Source organism: Equus asinus, chromosome 3 (assembly GCF_041296235.1).
Source record: "Equus asinus isolate D_3611 breed Donkey chromosome 3, EquAss-T2T_v2, whole genome shotgun sequence".
Taxonomy (NCBI): Eukaryota; Metazoa; Chordata; class Mammalia; order Perissodactyla; family Equidae; genus Equus; species Equus asinus.
Window position 1 is genome coordinate 92,860,107 of NC_091792.1, and position 26,406 is coordinate 92,886,512.

Genomic DNA, 26,406 nt, shown 5'->3' on the forward strand with positions numbered 1-26,406 from the left:
GAGCAGGGAACGAAGCCACAGCAGCAACCCCGTTCGCTCCTTTGACCATTCCCGTGCTTGCAGGCAGGAGACATGCGGCTAAGGCACGCTTGTTTTACTTTGTTCGCTTTCAGTTTTGATTTCACTACATCGAGACAAATATTTACAAGACGCCCTCCCTTTTTTGGACAACACGCAGATGACAAAGGAAACAGTAACGCATTTGGGTCCTTAAAGAGTAATTAAGGAACTGACGTATTTTTTTTTAATTACGGAGGATGCAGACCAACATGAGAGTCAACTATAACAAGTACAAACGAAGTCGCGTCCTCCTAAGGGGACTAGGGAAGGCATTTCAACTTAAACTGTGCCTAAAGCTAAGCAGGAAAATACTTCGATGGGCAGATGGGGGCAGGCTATGCTTCAGCGTCTCATGGGGACTAGCAGCGCACTGTAGGAGCTGGAAACAATGCATGCCCGCCCTGTGGACTCCCCCTTCGACCTGGAATCATGACAATGTTGCCCATTTCTCAAAGAGATCCTCCAGGCTATTGCTAAGAAGCCCTGGAAAACAGGCACATGTTCACCTCTGGCAAGGAAAACAGAATGCTGGGAGACTGGGGGAGTGGGAGGAAGGCGCACTGTACCGCTACCAGTGGTTCTCAAAGTGTGACTACTGTACCCCTGGGAGTCCCCGAGACCTTCTCAGAGGTCAAAACTATTTTTAGAATAACACAAAGACGTTATTTGTCTTTTTCACTGTGCTGACATTTGCACTGATGGTGTAAAAGCAGTGTGGGAAAACTGGCGCCTTAGCATTAATCAAGGCAGTGGCACCAAATGGAACTGGTAGCCACTGCATTCTTCACCACCACACATTAGCAGTTAAAAAAAAAAATCCAGTTTCCTTTATGAGTGTCCTTAATGAAACAATCAGCAGGAGTTACTACTTTGATTAAATCTTGATCCTTGAGGACAGGTCATTTTGATGCTTTCGTGACAAAATGGGAAGCACACATGAAGCATTCTGCTGGTGCCGGGGAAGTACAATGGCTGCCTAGAATAGCGCTGTGTAATTGAGTTGCAAGCTGAACTAGCTGTTTTTTCATGGACTACCATTTTTACTTGAAAGAACAATTGACAAACTGTGGTTATTCTGACTTGGGTATTTGGCAGTCATTTTCTCAAAAATGAACAAAGTGAGTCTGTTTCTTCAAGGAAAACAATGGACAGTATTTATTGCCAATGATAAAATTTGAGCTTTCAAGCATTTTGAAAAGCTTTACATCTGCCACTGGGAGCTTGATGGTTTCCCAATACTCAAAGACTTTGTTCCATGAGTTAAGGACAGTAATGAATGTAATTTTAGAAGATCTGCATGACTTAGTGACCAATATTTTCTAAATGGTATAAAATCATGCATGGGTAAAAGAGCCATTGAAAGTGCCAGACAGACCAATGGATCTTAATGCATCGAAGTAAAAAAAAAAAAAAAAGAAAAAAGAAGTTCAATGATATGATTCTTGATCTCACATTGTAACTAACTTGTAAGAAACTATGACTTGTGGAGTTTGGGTATAATATCAAAGAAGGCGTTAAAGTACTCCCCCCTTTTCTGTGTGAGGCTGGATCTTCTTCATAGACTCCAACCAAAACGACATTGCAACAGATTGAATACAGAAGCAAAAATGAGAATCCGGCTGTCTTCCATTAAGCTAGACATTAAAGAGATCTGCATAAATGTAAAATAATGTCATTCCTCTTACTAATGTTTTTATTTTGGAAAGAGTTTTTTTAAAAACAAAGCTGTTATTTAAGTTAACAGGTAATGGGTTTATTATTATCTTAAAGAATTTAATATTTTAAATACTTTAATACAGCAAGTATCAATAGATAAAAATCCACGTATACAAAAACTCTTTGGGGTCCTCAATAATTTTGGGGTGCCAACTTATTCCATGTCATTTGCTAATACTTACATGTCTCCCTCAGCTCTCCATATTCATCATGGCTCCTCTTGTGTTAAAGGTAATATTCTTATATTATAGCTATTCCCATGTAACCTCTTAGCACCTAGGTCAGTGTTGGCCAAAGGTGGTTAGATCACCTGGGGCATATGTTAAAAACACAGACTCCAGCACTACTGAATCAAAATCCTGTGGGGTGAGGTCAGGGATATGCATTGCAGCAAACTCTCCAGCTAATACTTGTCTGCTTATTTGTGAGAACCACTTACCTAGATCACACATACTTAGAAAATAATGTAAAGAGACTTTGACTTGGTATTGATTTATAATCCCTCAACCACTTTAAGGATCATGCTTGGACAAAATTTATTTTCATTTATACGAGATCTATCAGACAATAAAATATCACTGGACACATATGTTCTTTTGCAAAAGTAGAGTGATTAACCTTCCAGGAAACAATGTCTAAGGCAGAAGTTTACTCTCAACAATTTTTTGCTTGCTATTTCCCCCATTTCTCTCTTGTTGTTCTAAATACCAACTATGATCATTTATACTTTAAACAAATTCACTAGATATAACGAAGCTGAAACATATTTCATAATAGCATTTACTCACAAATTTTCCATTTACCACAAGCTGGAAATGAACATCATTAATATTAAGGTTACACTTTTCCTCTGTGAACTGTGTTAATTGTTCTGACACTATTTAAAGATGAGGAAATAAAAGAATACAGCAGATGTTTACCCAAAAGAAAATAGAGAATCAACAGCAGATCAGGCCTGCACTTGAGATTCCCTGGGCTCTCACGATCGTTTTAATGTAAATTAGTGAGGGTAATTTGAAACAGAAGTGGGATTACACTAGATTTGTAATAGATCTAAAAATACTAGAGGAAAGCGCAGGAGAAATTATTCTGGAATTGGATACTGCATGTGGCTGACAAAGAACTGCAATACCAACATGGGCGTTATTATTTCCAAGTGTTTGGAAAACGTCGTTGTATCCAACCCACAGTCTCTTCAGCAGTGAAACTGAACAGAAAGACATTCTTATTTTAGGGGGCACAGAATTCTTTGGCTTTCAGATGACGTTTGAGGCTATAGGCCCATACATACAACATTTGTTATACTTTGATGTGGTTCATGATCCCCCGAAGCGCACTCAGGGACCCACCGAGGCTCTGTAGACTTCAGGTGAAGAATCGCTGGGCCCCAGAGGATGCTCGAACCGGACCAGCTAATAGACCCAACTTATCTCACAAATAAGGGGTAAGATCCCTGTCACTCTTCACTGCCCCTTAAAAAACTTAGGGCTGTCTTAGTCACTGCCCAGGCAGTGAAGAATTTCTAATGAAAATAATGGAAAGATGTTATATGACAGCAAAACATCACCTATACAACAAAATAACATAGTCTCAGTACAGCAAGAATATGCTAATCAGTTCTACATTTTCTGAATTCATTAATCCTACGGTGACCAATGATGCTAAAACCAAAAAAGCAAGGTACAAAATAAATAGGGCAGAATTTATAAGGTGAATGGAACAGACTATTTTACTATCCAAAATGTGTTCTTGAATCGCAGGAGTACCTTTTCATTAGCTCTTTAAATTAATGAGCTTTATAAATGACACTTGCACATATGTAGTGGCGACACTATAGGACATATCTAACACATCTTAAGTACAAACACAAGTGTGCACTAGTATTGTTAACCAAGAGTGAAAACATAATAATCTTTTAAGTGTTCCATCACTTATTTGGCAAAATATAGACAGATATATGTTTAAAAATGTATATTTATATTTAAACATGTTTTTAAATTTAAGAGATAGAAGGCAAAATCTTTCTAACATACCTTAGTTAAAAAAAAATGTAAACAGGTTGCCTTAGTCAGAACTGTAAAGTACCTCACTCAATGTATGCATTTGTACCACAATGGTATTTAATGATTCTACTCTTTAATAGCATTTCTGGTCTAAAAGTTACAGGTCAAATCTCCTAAGAATTGTTACTGTATTTCAGTGGAACATTGTTTAATGCAAAATCACTTCACCAAAAGAAGGGTGCTCAAGGTTGCCACTGGAAGACCATGAATAAATGAGACACAGGAAAAGAGGAGAGACGTGGAGGAGAAAAAACATAAGGAATCCTTGGACGACAGAGACAGCAGAGAAAACAGCATAACAAGCATCGCTGGAAATTAACTGGCTTCCCCATCAGCTGTGACCTCAACACAAAGCATCCTCCTCTCGCTGGTCCTGAGAAAGTTCTCTTCTTCCCCAGGCACTAGTCCACACCAGTTAGATCGTCTACCACGGTCTTCCAACTGAGATACATGGAAATTCTCAAGAGGTATGAGAGCAAAGGTTTGTCAAACTATTTCTAGGTCCTTAATTTCCACATGTCCTCTTTCCTAAAACCAGGGTTCAGGCTTTCCTTTCACTTCCCACTTGCCTTTCGCTACTTGAACAAGAAAAGCAGGCCTCTTATCTATCCTAAATCAATCTTAAAAGCGTACATCGCTCCAGGATGTAAATGCCTCTGAGGCCCCAAAGGAAGAGTTCTACACAGAAGGAGAGAGTAACTGAGCTCAAACGAAGAAGTATTAAAAAAAAAAAAAAATGAAGAAGAAGAAAGAAATATTCTTGGGTGATTCCAATTGAAGACATCTTGTTTACCACCCTGTAGCAAGACCCGAGGCCTTCCCTATCTAGATATATATCAGAATTATGAAATGAGATGGATCAGCAATCAGAAGCCAGATTGTCTTTGATATGACTCTGTTGATAGGTCTGAGAATGAAGACCTGCAATTTTTCAACATTCTGGTAGGGGGTACACAAGTAAAGATGTTTAAAGACTACTCCCCACTTCACTTCTTTCTTCACTGAATGTTTTTTTCTCTACTTCTGGTCTACACTTTTCTCTATCGCCTTCTCTCATGCATTGATAAAACATCCCTCCTTACCCTCCCAATACCCCTGCCCATCCATACCAATTACTTACTCTCAGCCTACAGACAAGTTTCCCCCAAGCCCCCATCCCAACACACACACACACACACACACACTTTTTAATAGACTTTTTATTTTGGAATATTTTTAGATTTACAGAAAAGTTGCAAAGAATTCCCATGTACCTCCCCAGTCAGTTTCCCCATTTTCACATCTTATAGTGCCATTCGTCATTTGTCAAAACTGAGAAATCAACATTGGTATATTGCTATGAACTAAAGGCCAGACTTTATTTTGATTTTACCAGTTTTTTTTTAATAAAGATTTTTTTTTTTTCCTTTTTCTCCCCAAAGCCCCCCGGTACATAGTTGTATATTCTTTGTTGTGGGTCCTTCTAGTTGTGGCATGTGGGACGCTGCCCCAGCTTGGCCCGATGAGCAGTGCCATGTCCGCGCCCAGGATTCGAACCAACGAAACACTGAGCCGCCTGCAGCGGAGCGCGCGAATTTAACCGCTCGGCCACAGGGCCAGCCCCTGATTTTACCAGTTTTTCCATCAATGTCCTCTTTCTGTTCCGAGATCCAATCCAGGGCATTGCACATTGAACTGTGTCTGCGACAGGTGCTCAGTCTTTCCTTGTTTTTCATGACCTTAACAGTTTTGAGTTCAGGCCAGGCATCCTGTAGAATGTCCCCCTATCTGGGTTTGTCTGATGTTTTTCTCTTCGGGGGGGGGGGGAGGGGATTTACACTCCACCTCGTGCAGGGTTTTAGCGTCTATATATATTATTTTAAATTCTTCTGTCAGAAAGCCTTGCTTCTTCTCCACTTATTAATTTAGTCAATCATTTACTTATGGCCTCGTGGATATTTATTTTATGCTTTGGGTTATAATCCGATACTACATGATTTATTTTATTGCCCAAATTGTTCCAGCCTTGGCCGTTGGTAGCTCTTTCCGGTTAGCTCCTTGGTCCTTTGACTTGTTCCCACACTTTTGTCTTCTGAGCACTTCCTTACTTTCTGGTACTGCAAGATGCTCCAGACTCATCTTCTATTTTCTCTATCCCAGTGCTAGAATCAGCCATTTCTCCCACTTACCAATCTCCTCTCCTTAAACGCTACTGCCCAATCTCCTTCTGCCATCACAGCTGAACTTTCTAAACAAAGAGCAGTCTGCTTCCTTTGAGATGCCAGTAACCACCTTCCTTAAAGCTCTCCAACACGGACTTTAGGATACTGCTCTTTTGGGGGGCAACTCATTTTATTTTATAATTCTTTCTGCTCACACATCCAGGATCCAGTATAAAATGCTAGAAAACTTCACTTCTCTCTCAATCTGTACACTCTTGGACAGTATCATCAGTGACTCTCCAAAAGCCTAACTATACCCCAAACACTTTCCTGGGTAGAAAAGAGTACTTGGGAGATGGTCCAAAATGGATCATTCACTTAGTGAAAAATGTGTCACCCTAGAGATGCCAAGAGACACCTATCATTCAGCCTGAGCTCAGGTCTGCAAAGGCGGTTTCTCCATAGAGGAAGCAGACAAGGAGGGCTGGGAAAAGATCGGGGGAGGAGGGCTTTAGCTGGTTGCATTCTTGGGAATAGAAGCAGAAGGCAGAATTTAAAGAGGGCTTCCAATTAGCAGGAGGGATGTGAGTAACATAAAACTAAAAATTCCATTATCTTTATAAATCTTTTTATTCCCTTGAGAAAGATTAGCCCTGAGCTAACATGTGTGGCAATCTTCCTCCACTTTGTATGTGGGTCAACACCACAGCACGGCTGATGAGTGGTGTAAGTCCATGCCTGGGATCTGAACCCGCAAACCTGGGCTGCTGAAGTGGAGCTTGCTGAACTTAACCACTACACTGTGGGCTGGCCCTATAAACCTCCTTTTTTTTTTAAAGATTGCCACATGAGCTAACATATGTTGCCAATCTTCTTTTTCTTCTTCTTCTCCCCAAAGCCCCCCAGTACATAGTTGTATATTCTAGTTGTAGGTCCATCTAATTGTGGTGCTGCCTCAGCATGGCCTGATGAGCAATTATAGGTCCGCACCCAGGATCCAAACCAGTGAAACCCTGGGCTGCCAAAGCAGAGCACACGAATTTAACCCTTCGGCCATGGGGCCGGCCCCCCTATAAACCTCTTAAAACAAGATCTGCCTCCTTAGATTTTTGACTAGCAAAAACCAGTGAGCATACACAATAATCAGTATGCAGGTAGGGTGCAGGGTGGGAAAATGACGCCTTTAAAAAAGGACAGGCAAGCAGGTGAGGGGAGGAGACAAAATCAGCCAGAGAAATGGCCCCTGGCTGGGCAGTGACCCCCAGCAACGCAATCTCAACAGGGCCAGAATTAATCTGACTGACCCCAACTCCAACCCATCCCTCTCCCCTTGGCTATCCACGAGTCACCAGTCACCCAAACCAAAGATCAGGCACTCACTCCTTTTCCTTGCTGTTTCTTCACATGTTATCGCCACCAAAATCCTAGAAGTCTCTTGAGACAGTGAAAGTGCAGGAGTGGGGAGGTCTTCACTTGAAATACTTCTCTATTTTTTTTAATTTATACAACTAGTCTTTAATTGCCTTTTCTCCCCCTTGGTTGAATATGTTTTCACCCTCCTGTTTTACCAAAATATTTAAAGCCATGGAAAAATATTATAATATAGTATAAGGTTAAAAAAAGCAATTGTAACACAATGCATTTATTAGGAATCCCACTTCATCAAAATTGAAATATGCATAATAAAAAGATCGACTAGGCCTCTGTACCAAAATGCTCACTGTAGATATTCTTGGATGGAAGGATCAAATGACTTATCTAATTCTGGGCATTTAAAAATTTTCTAAATGAACACATACTGCTTTCATAGTCATAAAAAACAAGAAAATCACAATTATTATAAAAAGTAAACTATAATTAAATCTTAGCTCCAGAAAGGAGATCGACATCATCTAATCCACTTCTCCATGCAAGAAAGAATGCTTTTTCTCTACCTAGACTGGCCTGTTTGCATATCACCAGGGACATGGGTTGTAATTACTAAGTGGCCCCTTCTGCTGCCAGCCAGTGATGAGCACTGGAAAGTTCTGTGCTCCATAGAGCTAAAACTGGCTTCTCTGAAGCCCTCATCCATCAGTTCTACTTCTGGCTTCTTGAATCTGACACAGCCATCTGGCTTTCTTATGCTTACTGTTTGATGGTGTATCTTGTTCTATCCTTTTCCCTTATACCTATGCATGTTTTTGTATTTGAAATGCATCTATTGTAAGCAGATTATTATACTGGGTAAAACCCAGTCTGCTAGATCTCTACCTTGTAATTGAAATGTTTAGTCATTTATTTTAATTATTGATATGGTTGGGTTTAAGTTTTACCAACTTGCTATTTGTCTTACATTTGTCCCTTTGGGTTCCTCTGTTGCTCCTTTTCTTTATTATTTTGCAAATTTCTAGGCCCCACTCAAACTTTCAGAATCAGAAACTTTGTAGATAAGGTCCAGGAGGTGAGGTGAATTAGAATTTCAACAAGTCCTCCAAGTGATTCTGTTTTACACTGAAGATTAGAAACCACTACTCTAGGGCTAACAGGATGCATCCTTAACTTAACCAAATTCTGTGTAGAGTCAATATTGCACCAGCTCACAGCTGACGCTTCCATGGTCTAATTCCTTAAGGGAACTTAAAAATAATCATAAAGTTTTCATTCTTCCTAGAACCCCTACCATTCTCTTAGTTCAGGTTCTTCTTTACAGATCATCAGGCTCTTTCAATAGCTTAATAAAAGTTATTTCTCTGCCAATTCATTCTCCCCCCTCAGCCTTCAATACTACTACCAGATTATAGAATATATCATTCCTAAAATACATATCAGATGTTACTCTCTTATGAAAAAAAAAAAAAGAAAGAAAATGTACATTCCCTGCTGCCTCCAGCATGAAGACTAAACTTCCTACAGGGGCATCCAACACTCCCAATTTGACCCAACTTCAGTCACCTTCTCACCTACCAATGGCCCTCCATACCCTCCCACCCCATCACCCCACCGCCCTCCAGCCAGACACTTCTCTCATGCCACCAACCTTTGCACAGAATATTTCCCCTTTGCTGGAATGCCCCCTCCCCTCTTCTCCAGATGGAGACCCCTTACCGTTATTCAAATCCCAACCAACGCAGCTCTTCTCCGAAGCCTTCTCTGATATCTTAACCTTCACTCTTTACCTACTACAAGCTCCCAGCTCTCATGTATATCAAGTCAGGAGGTTGGGTGGGATTAAGGGGAATGTTTGCTGTTTTGAGCACAAGGTCAACCAAAAGATAATGAAGATAATTACTGATACGGAGAACTGTGAAGAACTCTGCTGGAGTTGCAGCTGGTGAGATTTCCTCCCACACATGAATTTAAGAAAGCGATCTGGCCCCAAACCAGCACAACCTGAGGAGTTCTCGCATTACGTAATCATTGGACTCCGACCTGGGTCCACAAATGAAGCGAGTGAAGCCCAGTGAACTATTTTCAACATTTCAAAAAGTCCAAAAGAAATCACATATTTGCCCACGGAAAGCGTGCTTCGGGCCTTTCTGGCACTCATGTCAACTCAGTGTGGTAACCCCAGTTAGCTCACACTGACCAGGAAGTCTCACTGACAACTGCATATGGTTTGATTAATTTAGAACAGGAAAACAACCAAAATTGTTTAAATGTAGTTTGTTAAGTAGAGGATTCTTTCAAAACATAGAGTCCAAAGGAGAAGGGAAAAATAATAGAAAGCAATAATAATTTAACACACACACACACACACACAGAGGACATCACTTTGAAGACAGGTCCTTCCCCAGGGGTGTGAACTAATGAAAACAATTCAGATCCTTCAGACTGAGCCTCGGCTCCCAACCTTGGCTACACAAGAGAATTACCCGGGGAGATTTATAAATTCCTGACACTCGGGCCACACCCCAGGCCAATTAATCTCTGGGGGTGGGACCCATGCATCGTTATTTTTTAAATGCCCTCAGGTAATTTACTGTGCAGCCACGTTTGAGCAGCTCTGCTTTTGAGCCTCGTTACTCCGGGCGGGCAGCAGCATTACTCCGGGCGGGCAGCAGCGGCCGCAGCCACAGCCCTCTGTGGGATGCTGGTTAGAAACGCAGGATCTTAGCTTCCCTCCAGATCCACCAACTCAGAATCTGCACTTTACCAGAATCCCTAGGCTCACGAAAGCCTGAGAAGCACTGCATTATAAAATACTGAACATTTAAGAATTCCTTCAACTCTCGAAGACAAGAGATCAATATTCCCCAATATTCAGTCTACAACCTTAATCTGTAAACAATGTTTTGGTGCAGTCCTGTATGTGTTGGGAGCTTTCCCACCCCTTCGAACTACTCTCAAATTTTCCAGAATACACATAAGAAAAGGAGAAGGATTTAAGAACTGGAAGAGGAGATGTTTCCCAGTCTTTGCAGGGCTGTTTTTTGCTTCTGTGAGAGAAAAAAAAAAATACATACACAGACAAGCCACAATGATCAGTAAATTGCAGCTTATAAATTACACTAAGATCCGATCTCCCCACACATAAAAGAGGTTACATCAACTCCTGACATTTTCTGCGATATCCAGGCCTGTCCTAAAGGTGCTGTTTTTCTTCCTAGCAAATGTTTGAATCTAAACAACTCAAAACCTAGTTTGGGGTACGAGTTTTATATTCCACTAGAGGACTGAGAATCTCCTCTGAAAAGTCAAGGGAGTTTTCTTTGAGGTTTATTTGTTATGAGCTCTGCCTCCTACCTGTTTTTCACGTGCAAAAGAGGAAGATTAAAACAAAATCAAGGGGCCGGCCCAGTGGTGCAGTGGTTAAGTTCGCACTTCTGCTTCAGTGGCCCAGGGTTCGGATCCCGGGTGTGGACACGGCACCGCTTGGCAAGCCATGCTGTGGTAGATGCCCCACATACAAAGTAGAGGAAGATGGGCACGGACGGATGTTAGCTCAGGGCCAGTCTTCCTCAGCAAAAAGAGGAGGATTGGCGGCAGATGTTACCTCAGGGCTAATCTTCCTCAAAAAAAAAAAAAAAAAAAATCAAATCGGGCTGGCCCTAAGGCCAAGTGGTTAAGTTCGCTTGCTCCGCTGCAGTGGCCCAGGGTTTCACCGGTTCAGACCCTGGGCACGGACGGACATGGCACCACTCATCAAGCCACACTGAAGCTGCGTCCCACATGCCACAACTAGAAGGACCCATAAGTAGAATATACAACTACGTACTGGGGGGCTTTGGGGAGAAAAAAGAAAAATAAAATCTTTAAAACAAACAAAATCAAATCAACATTTATTATGTACCAAAGCCCTGTGCAACCCTACAGGAGAGATTTTTTTAAAAATCTGTTTCTCCTAAGCACTTACTCAGAGAAAGGGTTACTCCATTTTCTAAGTCCTAAATATCTTGAAAATATAACAAATCTGAAGAACAAAAAGTTGACTAATAACCAATTAAACCTTTTCACGATCAAAGCTCTATAAATTATTGAGCTAATTAAACAACTAGTTTTAAGCATTATGTTTAAGGATTCATTTAAGAAAATTTAGAGTGGTTTTAGTTTACAGTGTTGCCTATGATCTCAGAAAAGAGGGGGCTGCCTGCTCATCCAATTAGAACTCATCCAATTCAAGCTGGTCAAGGTGAGAACTCTCAGCTGGGACTCTGCTCCCAGCTCACAGGCTGGTTAGCCTCATGCCTTAAAATGCTTAACAAATTAACTTCCACTTGGAAATCCACAGAAAGATGACCTTCCCCACAAAAACGGTGATATTCCTTCAGTCCACGTGCTGAGGTGTTTAGTAGCAGTCTTAGATACTGATGCCTGGGCACAATGGGGAACAAGGGACCGGGAATAATTTTGTTAGTGATATGAATTACGAATGTTTGCTGAGCGCCCACAATATCCCTGGCTTTGTTCTAAGTGCTTTGCCTGATTAAATTAACTCCCACCATAAGCCATTACGCCAAGTACAGTATTACCATCCCTGCTTTACAGATCAGTGAGGCCCAAACAGTTGGGTAATTTTCTTGAAGTCACGCAGCTGGTAAGTGGTGGGGCTGAGCAATAACCCCAGCACCCTGCCTCCAGGGTCCTCGCTCTTACTCACTATGTCATGAAACCTCTCTGGAGAAGCTACTGTTACACTCTCGAGGAAATCGTCATAGGATCACTTTTACAGTCTTTTGCAAAATCATTTTTCCTGATATCTAGCTATGTTTCATCAGAGCACTCCCAAAATAGACATCACTTTTGAGCTCAGCTAGATGGCTTCTGCAAAAGGCATATAGTGATTTATTATCACAGCTGGTTGGTTTGGTTTTCTCTAGGAGTGTTTGGAATTGGAATAAATTCGCTGTCTGGGACCAGAGCATCTACCGTATCTCAATGACTAAAGATAAGAATATAAAAAAAGCAATTGGAAGTAAACATGGAACTCCAGTCCTTTTTTTACCTTATGGTTCAGGTACCGTGAACACTGAGGTCTCCCACCGTTTAGCAAATCACACTAAAGATGTCGTTAAGAAATGCCCACCCCCATCCTTGAGAAAAGATGGTGGTAGGAAGTGTGCAGAGCTGTAAGCTAACGTTACTGAGTCTGAAGGGGAATAGTAGCTATTGATGGTGGTGTCATCTACGACAATCGCTTTATGAATAGAAAGTGATTTTAGAATAAGAGCTAAGCTGGCTGAAACAACTTCAACTCACAGCATCTCTCTCCTCCCCGCCCCGCCGCTCCCTCCTTTAACAAACGTATAGTTGCAGGGAGCCATATGTGTAGGTTACATATTTCCAACAACCTCAAATGAGTAGATCACAGTTGAGAGACCAAGATAAAATAAGACAGGAACAAAAAGCCATTTTCTACCCAAACAATTTTCCTAATACTCATACATTTATTCTCAGGGCTGAATCAAGTTCCTGGGAAATACTCCGTTTTGGACAGCCTCACACTCCTTACATGCAATACTTAAGCCCTAGTTTTTCATTAAACGTTGATGACATCTACAGCATGTTACCCAAGACATCTTTGGCAAGCACCCCCTTGCACTCTCCTTACTCACCGTTGGTGGCAAGCAGCGCTGTTCACGGATAGCACGCTCTCTGGAGGCGGTCTGAAACTGCTCTTGCAGGGCCTGGGGTTTCAAGCAGAGGTGTTGTACACAAACTCTGGCGTACAGCTCTCTGGAGATGGATCCTGTGGTCTTGTGTTTTCTTCACACCTCTTTGATGTCAACAGCTAACCAAGGCTCTTTGCATATCACCAAAGCAGGGGTGCTTGTGGCTCCCCCTGACAGGTCCTACTGTCTTCCACAACGTACAGACTTGAAGAGGTGCTAAATCATAACTGCTCTACAATGGTTACTGCCTCTGGTTTCCACATGGGTGTTAGTTAGTTATCACCTCCTGAGGAATGAGGACTTCCACACAGAGGGCTGGCTCTCAGCCAAGGCTGACAGCCCAGTCTATAAACTGCTGTCAAGCCCGCAGACCCCAGACGCAAGGGTCAGAACTGTTGTGCTCAGACTCTGCTCGGGAGGGGGCAAATGGCCAGGAAAAAAGCCCCAGCACCTTCCTAGGGTCAATCAGGCCATTCAGCCTGAGCCCTGGAGCTCCTGCCCCAGAGGTGCGCCAATTAAATAAAGCCTTATCCACAGGCAACGCCCCTGCCTGCATGTAAGAGTCTAAGACTCTGAGAAGGAAACAAGAGGGAGTGGCTATTACATAAGGAGCAGAGAGAAACAGAAGAGACATCTAATCCTCTTCCTATGTTGTAGGAAGAAATTCTAGGACCAGGGATTTCCAGTTTTAAATAGCCTTTAAGATGAAGGATTTTTAAAAAAACATAACCACAATGCTATTATCCCATCTAAATTTTTTCCATTAATATTAATTAATATTAATAAAATTTTCCTTTAATAGCCTCAAATATCCCGTTAGTCTTCAGATTTCATTGGTGTGCTCAGACCCAAAGAGGATCCTGTCATCACAGTGTTGCTATGTCTTTCAGGTTTCTTAATAATCCATATATTCTCCTTTCTTGAGACTTGTGGAAAATAAAAAGATGATTTTCTGTAGAGTTCTCACATTATGGATTTTGCTGGCACACAGGACGTGTCCTTGAACACGTTTCTCAGTTCACTGTATCTCCTATAGACTGGCTCGATCAGATTCTCATCCAAACTTTCGGAAAGACTGTTTCATAGGTGGTCTGTTTGCATTCCATTTAATCACATCAGGATTAAAAAATCTTAACATTAAATAATGGATTCAGGTGTTACCAGCTCCCCTAAACCACCCCATTAAAAAGTTTCTCGCTGCCTTTTAACCTAAAAGGTATTATCAGCTACTGTAATCAGTGCCTGCCCAGTTGAGAATGCAAATATTGGAATGATAATATTCCAATGCTATCACTCTTCATTTGCTAATTTTCTCCTGTAAATAACTTTTCCTTATCAATTATCTGATTACCCAGTCTGTCCAGGAAACTAGGTTAAATACCTTATCCTTTATTTTCATTTTTAAAAATTATCGGTGGGTTCCCTACCATATTCCAAAGTGACTAATGGATTTTGTTGTTAGTATCATTTTAAATCCATGGATTTAAACATATTTGATGTGTTTCAGTCCACTGCAGTTTTCATTCTTTTATGCTCCCACTGACTGACCTTTGGCCCCAGGGACATTCTTCTGGTTGCTTCCGGAGACTTTCTGCCACCACCCCAACAGTGCCTGACAGCGCTGTGCCTTCTGGTCATGATGAGAGACCCAGATCTAAAATCAATCTTCACTGCAAAGACCCCTGGTCGCTTTTAGTGGGAAATGGTATATAAGAATCCACACCAGGGGGTCTGGGAGACCACCCCGCTGCTGGGTTGGCCATTTTTGTGCCTTTTTAAAAAGACAGAAGGAAATGCAATTTTTAAAAAGATAAGAAACATCATTAGTTTTCATTGATATTTTCAATTAAATTAAGATTACAGTGTTTTTACTTAACCTCTTTGACTTGGTTTCTCTTTTACACTGAAAATTTTGTTCCTTGTTAGTACAATAATAATACCTATATCATTGCTAACATGTTTGCTAAGAACAGTTTAAGGTTTCTTTGTCATTCTTTTTATCTTTAAGATATATCACAGAAATGTACAAATAACTGTTTTTTAAAAGTCACTTGAAATAGAGATAATCCTCACTTTGCAGAAGAGTCCAGGACTAAAAAGGACTGTGCAGGCTTAAACTGCACAAAACAGTCTTAATAATCAGCAGGGAAAATTACACATGTTCCATGGCCTTTACAAATTCTTCTCAAAACACTAAAAACTTATAATTCATAAGTTCATATAACTTAAATAACATTATTTTTATACATATAACATATAAATGCTATATGTTGTTATATATAATTTTTATATAAATAACATATATAAATATTTATACAGTTATAACGGGGGTTTTTTGTTTATTTTTTAGGAAGATTAGCTCTGAGCTAATATCTGCTGCCAATCCTCCTCTTTTTGCTGAGGAAGACTGGCCCTGAGCTAACATCCATGCCCATCTTCCTCTACTTTATATATGGGATGCCTGCCACAGCATGGCTTGACAAGCGTTGCACAGGTCTGCACCTGGGATCCAAACCAGTGAACCCCAGGCCACTGAAGAGGAGTGCACAAACTTAACTGCTGCCCACCAGGCCAGTCCCTATAAGTTATAAGTTTATAGGGAAGTGAACAAAATAGTAAAACTAATATTTATTTAATATGCTGTGATTTAAAACATTAGACACTGAGAATTTAAAGGTTTTATATCTTTGTTTAAAAAAAAGCTTTTTTGGAGTTCTTTGAACAGTGCCTGCCTTCTTTTCATCTCCAACTTACAACACAAAGCGAGTATCTTTTCTACGTCTTGACAAACTAACATACTCCTACGCATGGATCAACTTCCACATTTTATTGTTTGCTCTTTCAATGTGGTGAAATATCTCGAGAGCTCCTTTAATGTGAGGTGGTTTTGAGGCACCACCTCCTCTGGGACATCTTCATCCTTTTCATCACGACCACTCTGCTTATTCACGTCAGTAAGTTCACCTTCACTGTGTTCCTCTGGCTGCACATTCCCATAGTCTGCTATTTCTTCTGTAACTTCCTTTATACTCTATTAGAATTTCACTTCCAGCATTGTCACTTTTTGTTTCTTTCGTGCACTTTGATCTTTGCTGGCCAATTCCCTCTTTCAAGTATTCATTTACGTGAAATGTCACAGGAGTTTATCACTGGGAGACAGGGAGGCAACACAACTACATGCTTTGCTATCTTTGCATGAACTAAATGACCAAGTGAGTGATCAATCACCAACAGGCTTTAACAGAAGTGACACAACTGGTCACTGATCATGATGCCATCTGTTTTTTATATAGTGATTCGTGGAGTAAGGAGCTAGCAGCAGAGTATGTACTTTACGAAACGACTGTGCTAACTGAAATTTGAATCTAAACCGCAATAGCTGAAATTTGTGCATAGTGGAACGGTGCAGAGCAACGACTGACCATAATTCCTCTCAGTAAAGATAAACCACCAACTTGAGAATCTATTAAACTCATCTGCTCATTATTGCTTTCTAACTTTAAAGGGGTGGTTTTCCCCTCCTCAATTTTGATTTTTGTTCTGTAATTATGTATAACATTTAATAGTTCCAAAGTGACCCACAAAGCAACGTACATGCAGGAAAGCACAGCTTCTATTTTCGTCCCCCACCAGTTTTTGGTTTATCCTTCTATTACTTATTCTTTTAATATAAGTAAATATATACACATTTTCATATTCTTCTTCCCTTGCTAAATAAAAGATAGCATAATTATACATACTATTCTGCACCTTTTTAAAATAACATGTCTTAGAGATCACACAATAGTAGAAAATAGGGTCCTCATTTGCTTTTACAGTTGTAAAATGCTCCATTGTGTTGAAGTACCAGGGTTTTTTTTTAAACCAACTCCCTATTGATATATGGATTATTTCCAGTCTTTTGCTATTACATATAGTGTGTAATGAATAAAATTGTAGATATCTTTTTCATGTTTTTGCCAGTGTATCTTCGGGATAAATTCCTAGAAGAGAACTGACTGGATCAAAGGATATTAATGCAAATGTAATCTTGCTACCTATTGCTAAATTCCTCTCATCGGGTTCTACCATCTTGCATGCCCACCAGCTATATATGAAAGTACAGCACTTTTTCCCCTACAGTCTTATCAACAAAACATGTTGTCAAACTTCTTATTTTTACCACCCTGATAGACAAGACATGATGGCTTGGTGTTGTTTTCATTTGCATTTCTTATTATGCATGACTGAGCATCCTTTCATATTAAAGGGACATTTAAAAAAAATGTAACTGCTTTGACAGGTTTGATATTTTAGAATAAGAGTTTTCAGATAAACTTTTCACAGGGATAAAAAAGAACAGTTAAACACATTCCTTAAAAATCTGAGTAATTTAAACACCCTCCCACCGCCACATGGGCTTTATTCCTATCAGTTTATCTAATCAACACATATTTGGGAGTTTTGGTGTCCCAAGACTTGCCACAGGTGTGCTAACAGAGGCACGCAAAGGGCATTGGGAATGCCAAGGATGAAGTGTGCAGTGGGCATCCCAGCAGTTTGAAGACCACTGAAATTGAGAGTACCTGAGGCAAACTTTCAATAAGGAGTAACTAGTTCACTGGACAAAAGAGAAAGGGTGCTCTGGGCTTTAGAAATGATCTGAGCAAAGAGTTATAAACGGTCACAACAGAACAAACCTGCCTTTTCTATTAAAAAAAGAAAAAGGCAGTAGGGTAGGCTACAGGTGTCAGAGACTATGGTGAGAAAAGCAGAGATGGATACAACCAAAAGCTTAAAGCCACAGCTGTAATAAAAACCTGTAACTAGGTACCTCTAATCAAACGTCACACCCAACAGTGATTATGGAGTAAGTCCAAGAACATATTGTCCAAGAACAAGGAGCCCAGGAAGACATTTTGTCGAAGGACAAGGATATATATCCCCCATCCCACATGGGCAAAATCATTTCTCCTCAGGATTCTTACTGTGAAACTTTACAGTGTGCAATTTACTAAACAGATTCTGTCATGATATAAAAATGAAATGTAACAATGAGAAATAAGCTACCACCAACAAGACAGCATTAAAAAAATAATTCTGAGATTCTCTGATCAAAGTAATTACACATCTAAACAAAAACCCCACTAACAACTAAACCACTTCCTAACTTATTTCTCATTAAACCTATCAGCAACATGTACCTTTTCCCTCACACCCACAATTAAGACTGTGAGAGTCAATACAACCCAGGGCGGAGCACATGGCTGATTCATCTCTGCATCCCCCGCAGCGCCGTGTGCAGTAGGCACTCAATAAATACTTGGTGTATGAAGGAATGAAAACACCTCCCATAGCAACATGCCCAGACTTTTCCATGGGAGGACCTTTCTCCTGAATTATAAGTTAGGGCAACTCCCTAGTAAGTCTTTCACATAAATTCAACAAACACTTGTCGAGTGCCCAGTAAGTGCCAGTGTGCCAGGCACTATTCTTGGCCCTGGCATGCAAGGATGAGTAACGCGTAGTCCTCAACACCCTGAGGGAATTCAGTCTAGTGTGAGACACACAAACTATAAAATACAATGGGAAAATGCCACCACAGAGATAAAATGATGTGGGAACACGGGTGAAGAAACAAGTATATGCAGGGACTAAGGAGAAAAGATAAGGTCAGAGAATCTACAAAAATACAGTTCCAGCTCCCTCCCCCGCAACACTCATGCTCACATTGGCTCTAAAGCGATCCGTGGGAAAAAAGAAGCATGATCAAGTCATTCCACTGCAAACAACACTGCTTTGGTCTGCAATAGGTCATGGCTTATCTCCACGTGATACAAAGTCCACAACTCCCACCACCTGCAGTTTGCGGGCATCTGCTATGCGCTAGATGCTGTTCCAGGCATTTTATAAGTATTAATTTGTTTCATCCTTAAAATAACCTGATGAGGTTGGTGCTATCATATCTCAGCTCTACAGATGAGGAAACTGAGGCACAGAAAGTTTTTTTTTTTGTAAACTTTGCCCTAGATATCGGGCACGGGAATGCCAAGGGCTGAGATCTGAGTCCAGTTCTGGCTCCAGAGTCCCCTTCCTAACCACTCACTTCTCAGCCTCATTTCCTGGCTCTGGGCTCCTTGCACTATAAAACTTCAGTAACATCAAACAACTTTCAATTCTGTGAACACAATTCAAATTGTTTTAAACCTCTGTGCTTCTGCATGGAAAGCCCTGCAGCCACCCCTCACCAAACCCTTCCACTGCATGGCAGCAAAAACTTTATTTGTGTGTCCTTCCCACTATCAAAGTGTCCCTCTTTGTTACATCCCTCTCTCACTGCATTTATCAAGCTGTACTGTAACTATGCACTTGTATTTGCATTTCTACACAGAGACCTCCTATACTGACTTACCCTATGATATTTAACCTTCATTATGCTTTACTGTAATTACTTGTTTAAATGTCTTTTTTAAAAATGTCACCTCCTCAGAGATGCCAATCCCAAAACTCCCTTTTTTTGAGGAAGATCAGCCCTGAGTTAACATCTGCTGCCAATCCTCCTCTTTTTTGCTGAAGAAGGCTGGCCCTGAACTAACATCCGTGCCCATCTTCCTCTACTTTATATGTGGGATGCCTACCACAGCATGGCTTGACAAGTGGTGCCACGTTGGTACCTGGGATCCGAACCCGTGAACCCCAAGCCACCGAAGTGGAACGTGCAAACTTAGCCATTGTGCCACTGGGCTGGCCCCCCAACGCTCCTTTTTTTAATCTAAATTCCTTTTCCTACTCTCCCAAGTTACTTGCTTTCTCAGATCAAAGGGCTTTTTTCCCCTCACAGTACTTCTCACAGATCAATTTCTACAATTTGATTTCTGTCTCCCCAACTAGAACAACATATGTTTCACGGGGGCACGAAGAATCACTGTCGGTTTTGTCTTTATAGTTTCAACACCTAACCCTAGGACATAGGAATATTTATAAATAATCGTATACCTGCCTCCTTATATTATTAGCTCCTTGAGAAAAAGACTATCTTAATGAGGTTTGTATCCCCAACACACAGCGCACGGGAAGACCTCAACAAATGTTTGTTGAATTGAAACCAAATAAAGGTTAGGTGGGATAAATAGGATTTCCCCAGGAAAACAACAAACAACGTAGTGTTGGAAGACCACTCCAGGCGTGGGACCAATATGGTCAGAAAAACAGAGGCAGTGGGAGATGTGGCTTTTGGGGGAAAACAGTGAAAACCTGTTTCGCACTACATGGAGCCCAAGCGAGAAGTGGGGAAAGCACTGGCGACCGTGTGCATACCAGGCTGCAAAGAGACTTGCAGTGTTTTTCCTTAGGGCCCGCTGGCCTAGCAGAGTTTATTAAGCAGTTGTGGTTTTAGTAAAGTCATTCCAGCAGACAGAGGGGGTTGGAGGAGGCAGCAGTTAGCTGAAGGTACAGGGAACTGGAGCCTGCTGTAAAAATCCAGGCAGTGCTGTCAACAGCATTCACAGGACAAAGAGGGAAGAAAGAGGGCCTGGAATCTGAGACCAGAAAGGCTGGCAGAATCTCCCACACCACGACCTGACAGCTTGTTCTTTGCAGCCTGACCCCCATTTTTAAGATAGTCACCAAAGTTCTTTTCTGAATTTAACATGTAAGTCCGAAGTCATGTAAGACCGAAACATTATGTCCAGCTTTTTCTTTTAAGTGTATATTAAATGCTTTCCTGTGGCTTCACATTGTTAGCCTTTAAAATATTTTATACGAATACTGTTAGTTAGAAGAAATATCACCCATTCAGGAAATAAAAAATTGGCAATTCTCGATGGCATTTCCTGTCTAATACCTTCATCTGCACTTAAAATCTTTGAAGAAAAGAACTTCATAGTAACCAAAATCATGATGGTGAACAGCCACAAGAAGGGAATATATCTTATATAAATCACTGCATTTAAACAACTCAAAAGTTCAAGTGGGAATAAACTTAAACAGACAAGTTGAATTCTGCCATGGAACTGCTTCAAGCAAGACAGTATGAGCCCAAGGCCCCAAAAGAAAGTGAAAATGAATCAGAATAACCAGGTTCTCACCACAAAGATCTTATGCAGGACATACCACTGCCTTCTCTGAGCCCGCGACACTTCTGTCAGAGCATTTATCACACAGTTTCATGATTCCTCTATGTGCCTCTCCCTCTGGTTACACAGGGACCTTTATCTTGATCATCTTTGATGCAGATATTAACTTTCCACCTGACACAGTAAATGTTCAATAAGCTCTTAATAAATGAATGAAAACGACTCTCAAAAAGGAGGGCTTTCATAAAACCAACTTTCTTTATCATTGTTCTGATTCTAGGAAATAAAGCTTGACGAACCTGTTATTTGGACACTTCCTTGCTCTTTACCAAATCAATCTGCTTCCAGAATTAATAAGAAAAAAGAGAAGTTGCTATACTAGTGTAAACATGTGCATAACAATTTTTTGGCCATACCATAACTGGCATACTTCCTTTTCTCCCTACTATAAAAGTGTGGTAATTTAAGAAAAACAAAAGGGGATCATTTGAGGCAGAATTGAGAAGCCCGATGTAAAATTCAGCACAAACTACCAGGCAGTTCTGCAGGTTACTTCCCTAGGGCATCTCGCTCTCACCCTGCAACCAGGTGTGATGGGCATGGGACCCAACCTAACTGGTCTCCCCACCTCCAGCCTCTGCCAGCTCCACATTCTGCTGCCAAATTAATCTCCAGAAAGTACAGCCTGTGATCAACAGGCCCACAACGAAAGCCTCATCGTCCTCCACCCTCGATGCCTCCGTGCAGGAGCGCACTCCTTCGAGCTGATTGCGACATCAAGGCCCAGGCGTCAGGAGAGTCTGGGGCCCCTCCCACACCACCGAGTGTGACTCCTGTGGCTCTCCCCTCCCAGTCTTCTTCCATCCCTTTCCTTCTTTCCATTCCCCCTGCTTGCACTTCCGCTTCTAGGGCTCCCAGCCCTAGCCTAGGTCAGCTATGACCAACAGAAATATAATGGCGGCTACCAATGTAATTTTACATTTGCCAGTTACTACATTACAAAGGTAAAAAGAAGCCAGCGCAGTACATTTTAACAACGTTTCATTTAAAACCAATCTATCCAAAGAGTATTTTCCTTGTTTAACTTGTCATCGATATAAAGTTAATGATGAGGTATTTTGTATTTTTTTCTCCAGACCAAGTCTTTGAAATCTGTGTGTACTGCCTCTTTCCAAGATCTCACTTCAGATCAGCCACATTTCAAGAGCTCGACGGTCGCCTGCGGCCAGTGGCTGCTGTAGTGAACTGGAACAGTTCAGGCTTAGCTGGAGGGGCCCCACTGTACCCACCGCCTCCCTCTTTTTCTCCTCTTGAAAATACTTTAATCCTGCTGTAACAGGCTATCCTTGAAACCCACTGCCTTCCACATCACTCCTCTGGCTGTCCCTTAAGCATGAAAGGCCTTGTCTGCTCCTCTCCAAACTTCAATACCTAGTTCAAGTGCTGCCTCCTTCATGACGCCCTTCCCAGACCCCCACTCACAATTCTTCCCCACCTCCTTTCCACGTCCACATCACCCTGCAACTCTGTCACAGCATCAGTGCTGTTGCCTGTCTACCCAACAGACTGTCAACTCCTTAAAGGCATCATATTGCCATTTCTATCATAGCTCTCAAAGAACTGAGCACAGGGCTTTGCACACGCAGACCCTTGATACTCTTCTGCTGAAGTGCACTCTTTAATTCACCACCCTTGTGACAGACAAGGGTACCCTACATGAATGCACACACACAGGCACAGGTGGTTCCCAGGTAAGTTAAGCCACTGCTTCATACCTGCTGGCAACACAGGAACTCACTGTGTGGGGCATCCAAACTCTGTCATGGGAAAAGTGACCCTAACTCACACTCTGACCCAGAATTTTGGCACCATCTTCAGGTAAGAAGAGGACTGATGCCAGAATCCCTGGACACTCTACACAGCATCATGGGCCATGTTCATGATCATTCATCAGAGATCTAACTATCAAAAATAACATGCTTAGGGGCCGGCCCCACAGCATAGCAGTTCAATTCAGTGTGCTCCACTTCAGCAGCCCAGGTTCACAGGTTCGGTTCCCAGGTGCAGACCTATCCCACTCATCGGCCATGCTGTGGCTGCGTCCCACACACAAAATAAAGGAAGATTGACACAGATGTTAGCTCAGGGCAAATGTTCCTCAGCAAAAAATAATAATAATAAAATAACATGCTTAATAACAAACTTGAATGGAAATTCCCAGATCAGATACCCTCATCTATGTAAGAAAGTGAAGTGACAACCAGGAAAACGCAGGACCTGGGCCCCGCTCTGTAATGTTTTATGTTCCTTTGCCAAACCTCTGACTTTATCTATTTGTGAACTGAGAGGGAAGGATAATCCCCGTCCACTGCAGGCATAGTTTTCCCTAAACTGCCTTTGCTCATGCCCACCCACAGCATCAGCTTCTAAGTGACCCTGTTTAAAGGACATTCAGAGAGTGCTACTCCTCTGGTCAAAACCCTCTCGTGGCTTTCTGCCTCACTTCAATAACTTTCTAGTGGTCTGCAAGGCACTCCATAATCTGGCCTCCTGCCAGCTCTCTCGGACCTCATCCCAACCACTACTCTCCCCCTTATCACTGCTCCAGCCTCACTGGCTGCCTTGCCCTTTCTCTACCCTGCAAAGCACACACTGTCTCAGGGCCTTTGTACATGCTCCTTCCACCTGAAAGGTTTCCTCCACCCCCAGCTCTAGTCATCTGTCTGGTTCATACTCCTTCAGGTCTCTGATCAGATATTACCTTATCAGAGAGGCCTTTCTTCATGACTGGATATAAAACGGCACACCTTCCCCTCATCCACCTGACACTGTTTACCTGCCCCAACCTTGCTTTACAACTCTGATGTGTTCCATGTTCACTCTTTCTCTACCCCTATGCTGGACATAAGCTCCAGGAAAGCAGGATCGTGTCAGGTCTATTTGCTGCTCTATCCTGACTGCATAGACCAATGCCTGGAATGCAGTAGGAGCACAAATATTTATTAGCTGAATAAGTGAATTAGCAACATTCTAATTTTCTTAAGGAAGTGGCAGAATGAGGGACCATCCCTTCTTTTTTCAAATAATATTTTAGAAAATGTCTTCATTTTAATATCATAAATCTACAGAATTGATACATGTACATCATGAAACAAATATTACCCTGAACTGTATAAATTAAAAAGTTATCCTACTAAGGATCTTGAATAATTCTATTCCCAAGAAAATTAACGTTGCAAGGGTTGGGATATGTCCTTTCAGACCCATATTATGCACGCTTGTCCAGACAGCTAGAGCTCCACATTCCTAGCCATAAAAATAGGGTCACACCTTTGATTCTATTCTGCAATTTGCACCCCACATCATGCCATACTGATACATTGGCATTATCTTATTCTTTTTAATAACCTTTTCATTTTCCATTTTGTAGGTATATCCTAATGTAGAATCCAATCCTCTGTTGTTGGAGTGATTCATGTGTCTTTCCTTTGAAAAGACCAAAAACAAAAAACAAACTCAAGTCAAATAATCCACCCTCTGGCCAAGACATGAGGCTCTCACCTACACGTCCTGACCTAGAGCAGAGCCGATGCAGATTACCGAAAGACCAGGGAGGCACTCCACGCAGGCGGGACCACCAGAGACCCGAAACCAATGAACACAATCCTCTGCTCCCCACCAAATGGCCCCTTCACTCCCTTTTAATCTTCACAATTCAGCAATCCCTTTCTGAGAGATGGATTACCTCAACCTAGCACTAACCCCTACACAGACTAAGAAGAGTACCACCTATGGATTCCCCTCCACCCATGTGTTATGCAAAAGATCTCCATAAAGGGTCCCCCTGAGACCCTTCTATGGCAGGCTTTATTTCCTGAGCTGCCTTTGTGATTTATACAGCATTTCTCCCCCTCCTCTGTCCCCAGCAGTGGTCCCAGAACAGGACGTTGCTCATAAATCTTTTCCCTCAGCTTACCTACCACCCACTGACCTGCTTATTTTTATAAGAGTTGCCATTTCCCATACTCCCTTAGTGTAAGGCCCCTAGGTAAGGTCACAAGTGTTCCTGAGGTCTTTGCCCATCACAAGAACCAGTCAAATGTCATACTTCTGCCATTGTGAATGCAGAAAATTCTACGAGGGCTATGAAAGAATATTCACATATTTAAAAACATATCCCAAATCCAGAGACAAAGATCAGGCAATCACTAAGAGGATATAACCATTTCTTTGGTAGAGGTGAATTCTCACTCATCTTTCAGTTATTTAATTCACTAATTTATTTATTGAATATCTCCTAAGTCCAGGTACAATGCCAGCTGTTGGAGACACAAAGATGACAGCTCTTAATCAGCTGTCCAATGACAGAACCTTGTAAGGAAGATAAACATATACGTAAATTAAGAAACAAATGCAACAATAAAACACTGTATCTTTGAGAGGCAGGGGACCAGTCCTGCCTAAGGGTGAGGAGGGAAGTGGCACAGCAGAGGTGACTGACGCTGTAGTCAATAGCACCTGGCACTGTGAACACATCTTCCTTAGCTCTCTTCTCTTGGCCCCCCAATGTATCACTTCTTTGGCAGTGCCTTCTCAATCTCCTTGACAGTTCTTGCTTAGTTGCTACTCAGTTTCATCTTCCTAGGCATCATCATCTTCTCACTCTCCTAGGGAAATCCCAGGTACAACTGTGATTCAATTTCTACTGAAGAAATGTGTATCTTTTTTTTTTTTTTTTGAGGAAGATTAGCCCTGAGCTAACTGCTGCCAATCCTCCTCCTTTTGCTGAGGAAGGCTGGCCCTGAGCTAACATCCGTGCCCATCTTCCTCTACTTTATATGTGGGACACCTACCACAGCATGGCTTGCCAAGCGGTGCCATGTCCACACCCGGGATCCGAACCAGCTAACCCCAGGACACCAAAGCGGAATGTGCGCACTTAACCACTGCGCCACCGGGCCGGCCCCAAATGTGTATCTTAAGGCCAGACTTTTGCCAATGAGCTCCATTCTTTGATAACCTATTGCCCACTTGACATCTCCACCTGCAAGGATTTTCATAGGTGTCTCAAACCTCAGCTCCCCTCAAAAGAACTTATACCACCTTCAGTCTTCCCCATCTTGGCAATACCATCTCCCAGTAACAAAGCCGAATGATTAGGAATTATTCTTGACTCTTCTGTTTTATACATTCTTTGCATCCCTTACCTACAAATCCTTTTTCGCTATTTCTTGAAAATTATCCAGAACCCATCTGGTTCTTTCCAGCTCTCCCATGGACT

General features: G+C 41.7%; 1 protein-coding gene across 2 annotated transcripts in view; it reads right to left on the minus strand.

Annotated features, from left to right (window-relative positions):
* The window catches only part of AFF1 (ALF transcription elongation factor 1), a 174,381-nt gene that overhangs the window by 119,202 nt on the left and 28,773 nt on the right, over nucleotides 1-26,406 (minus strand). The gene's annotated exons all lie outside the window — the stretch shown is intronic.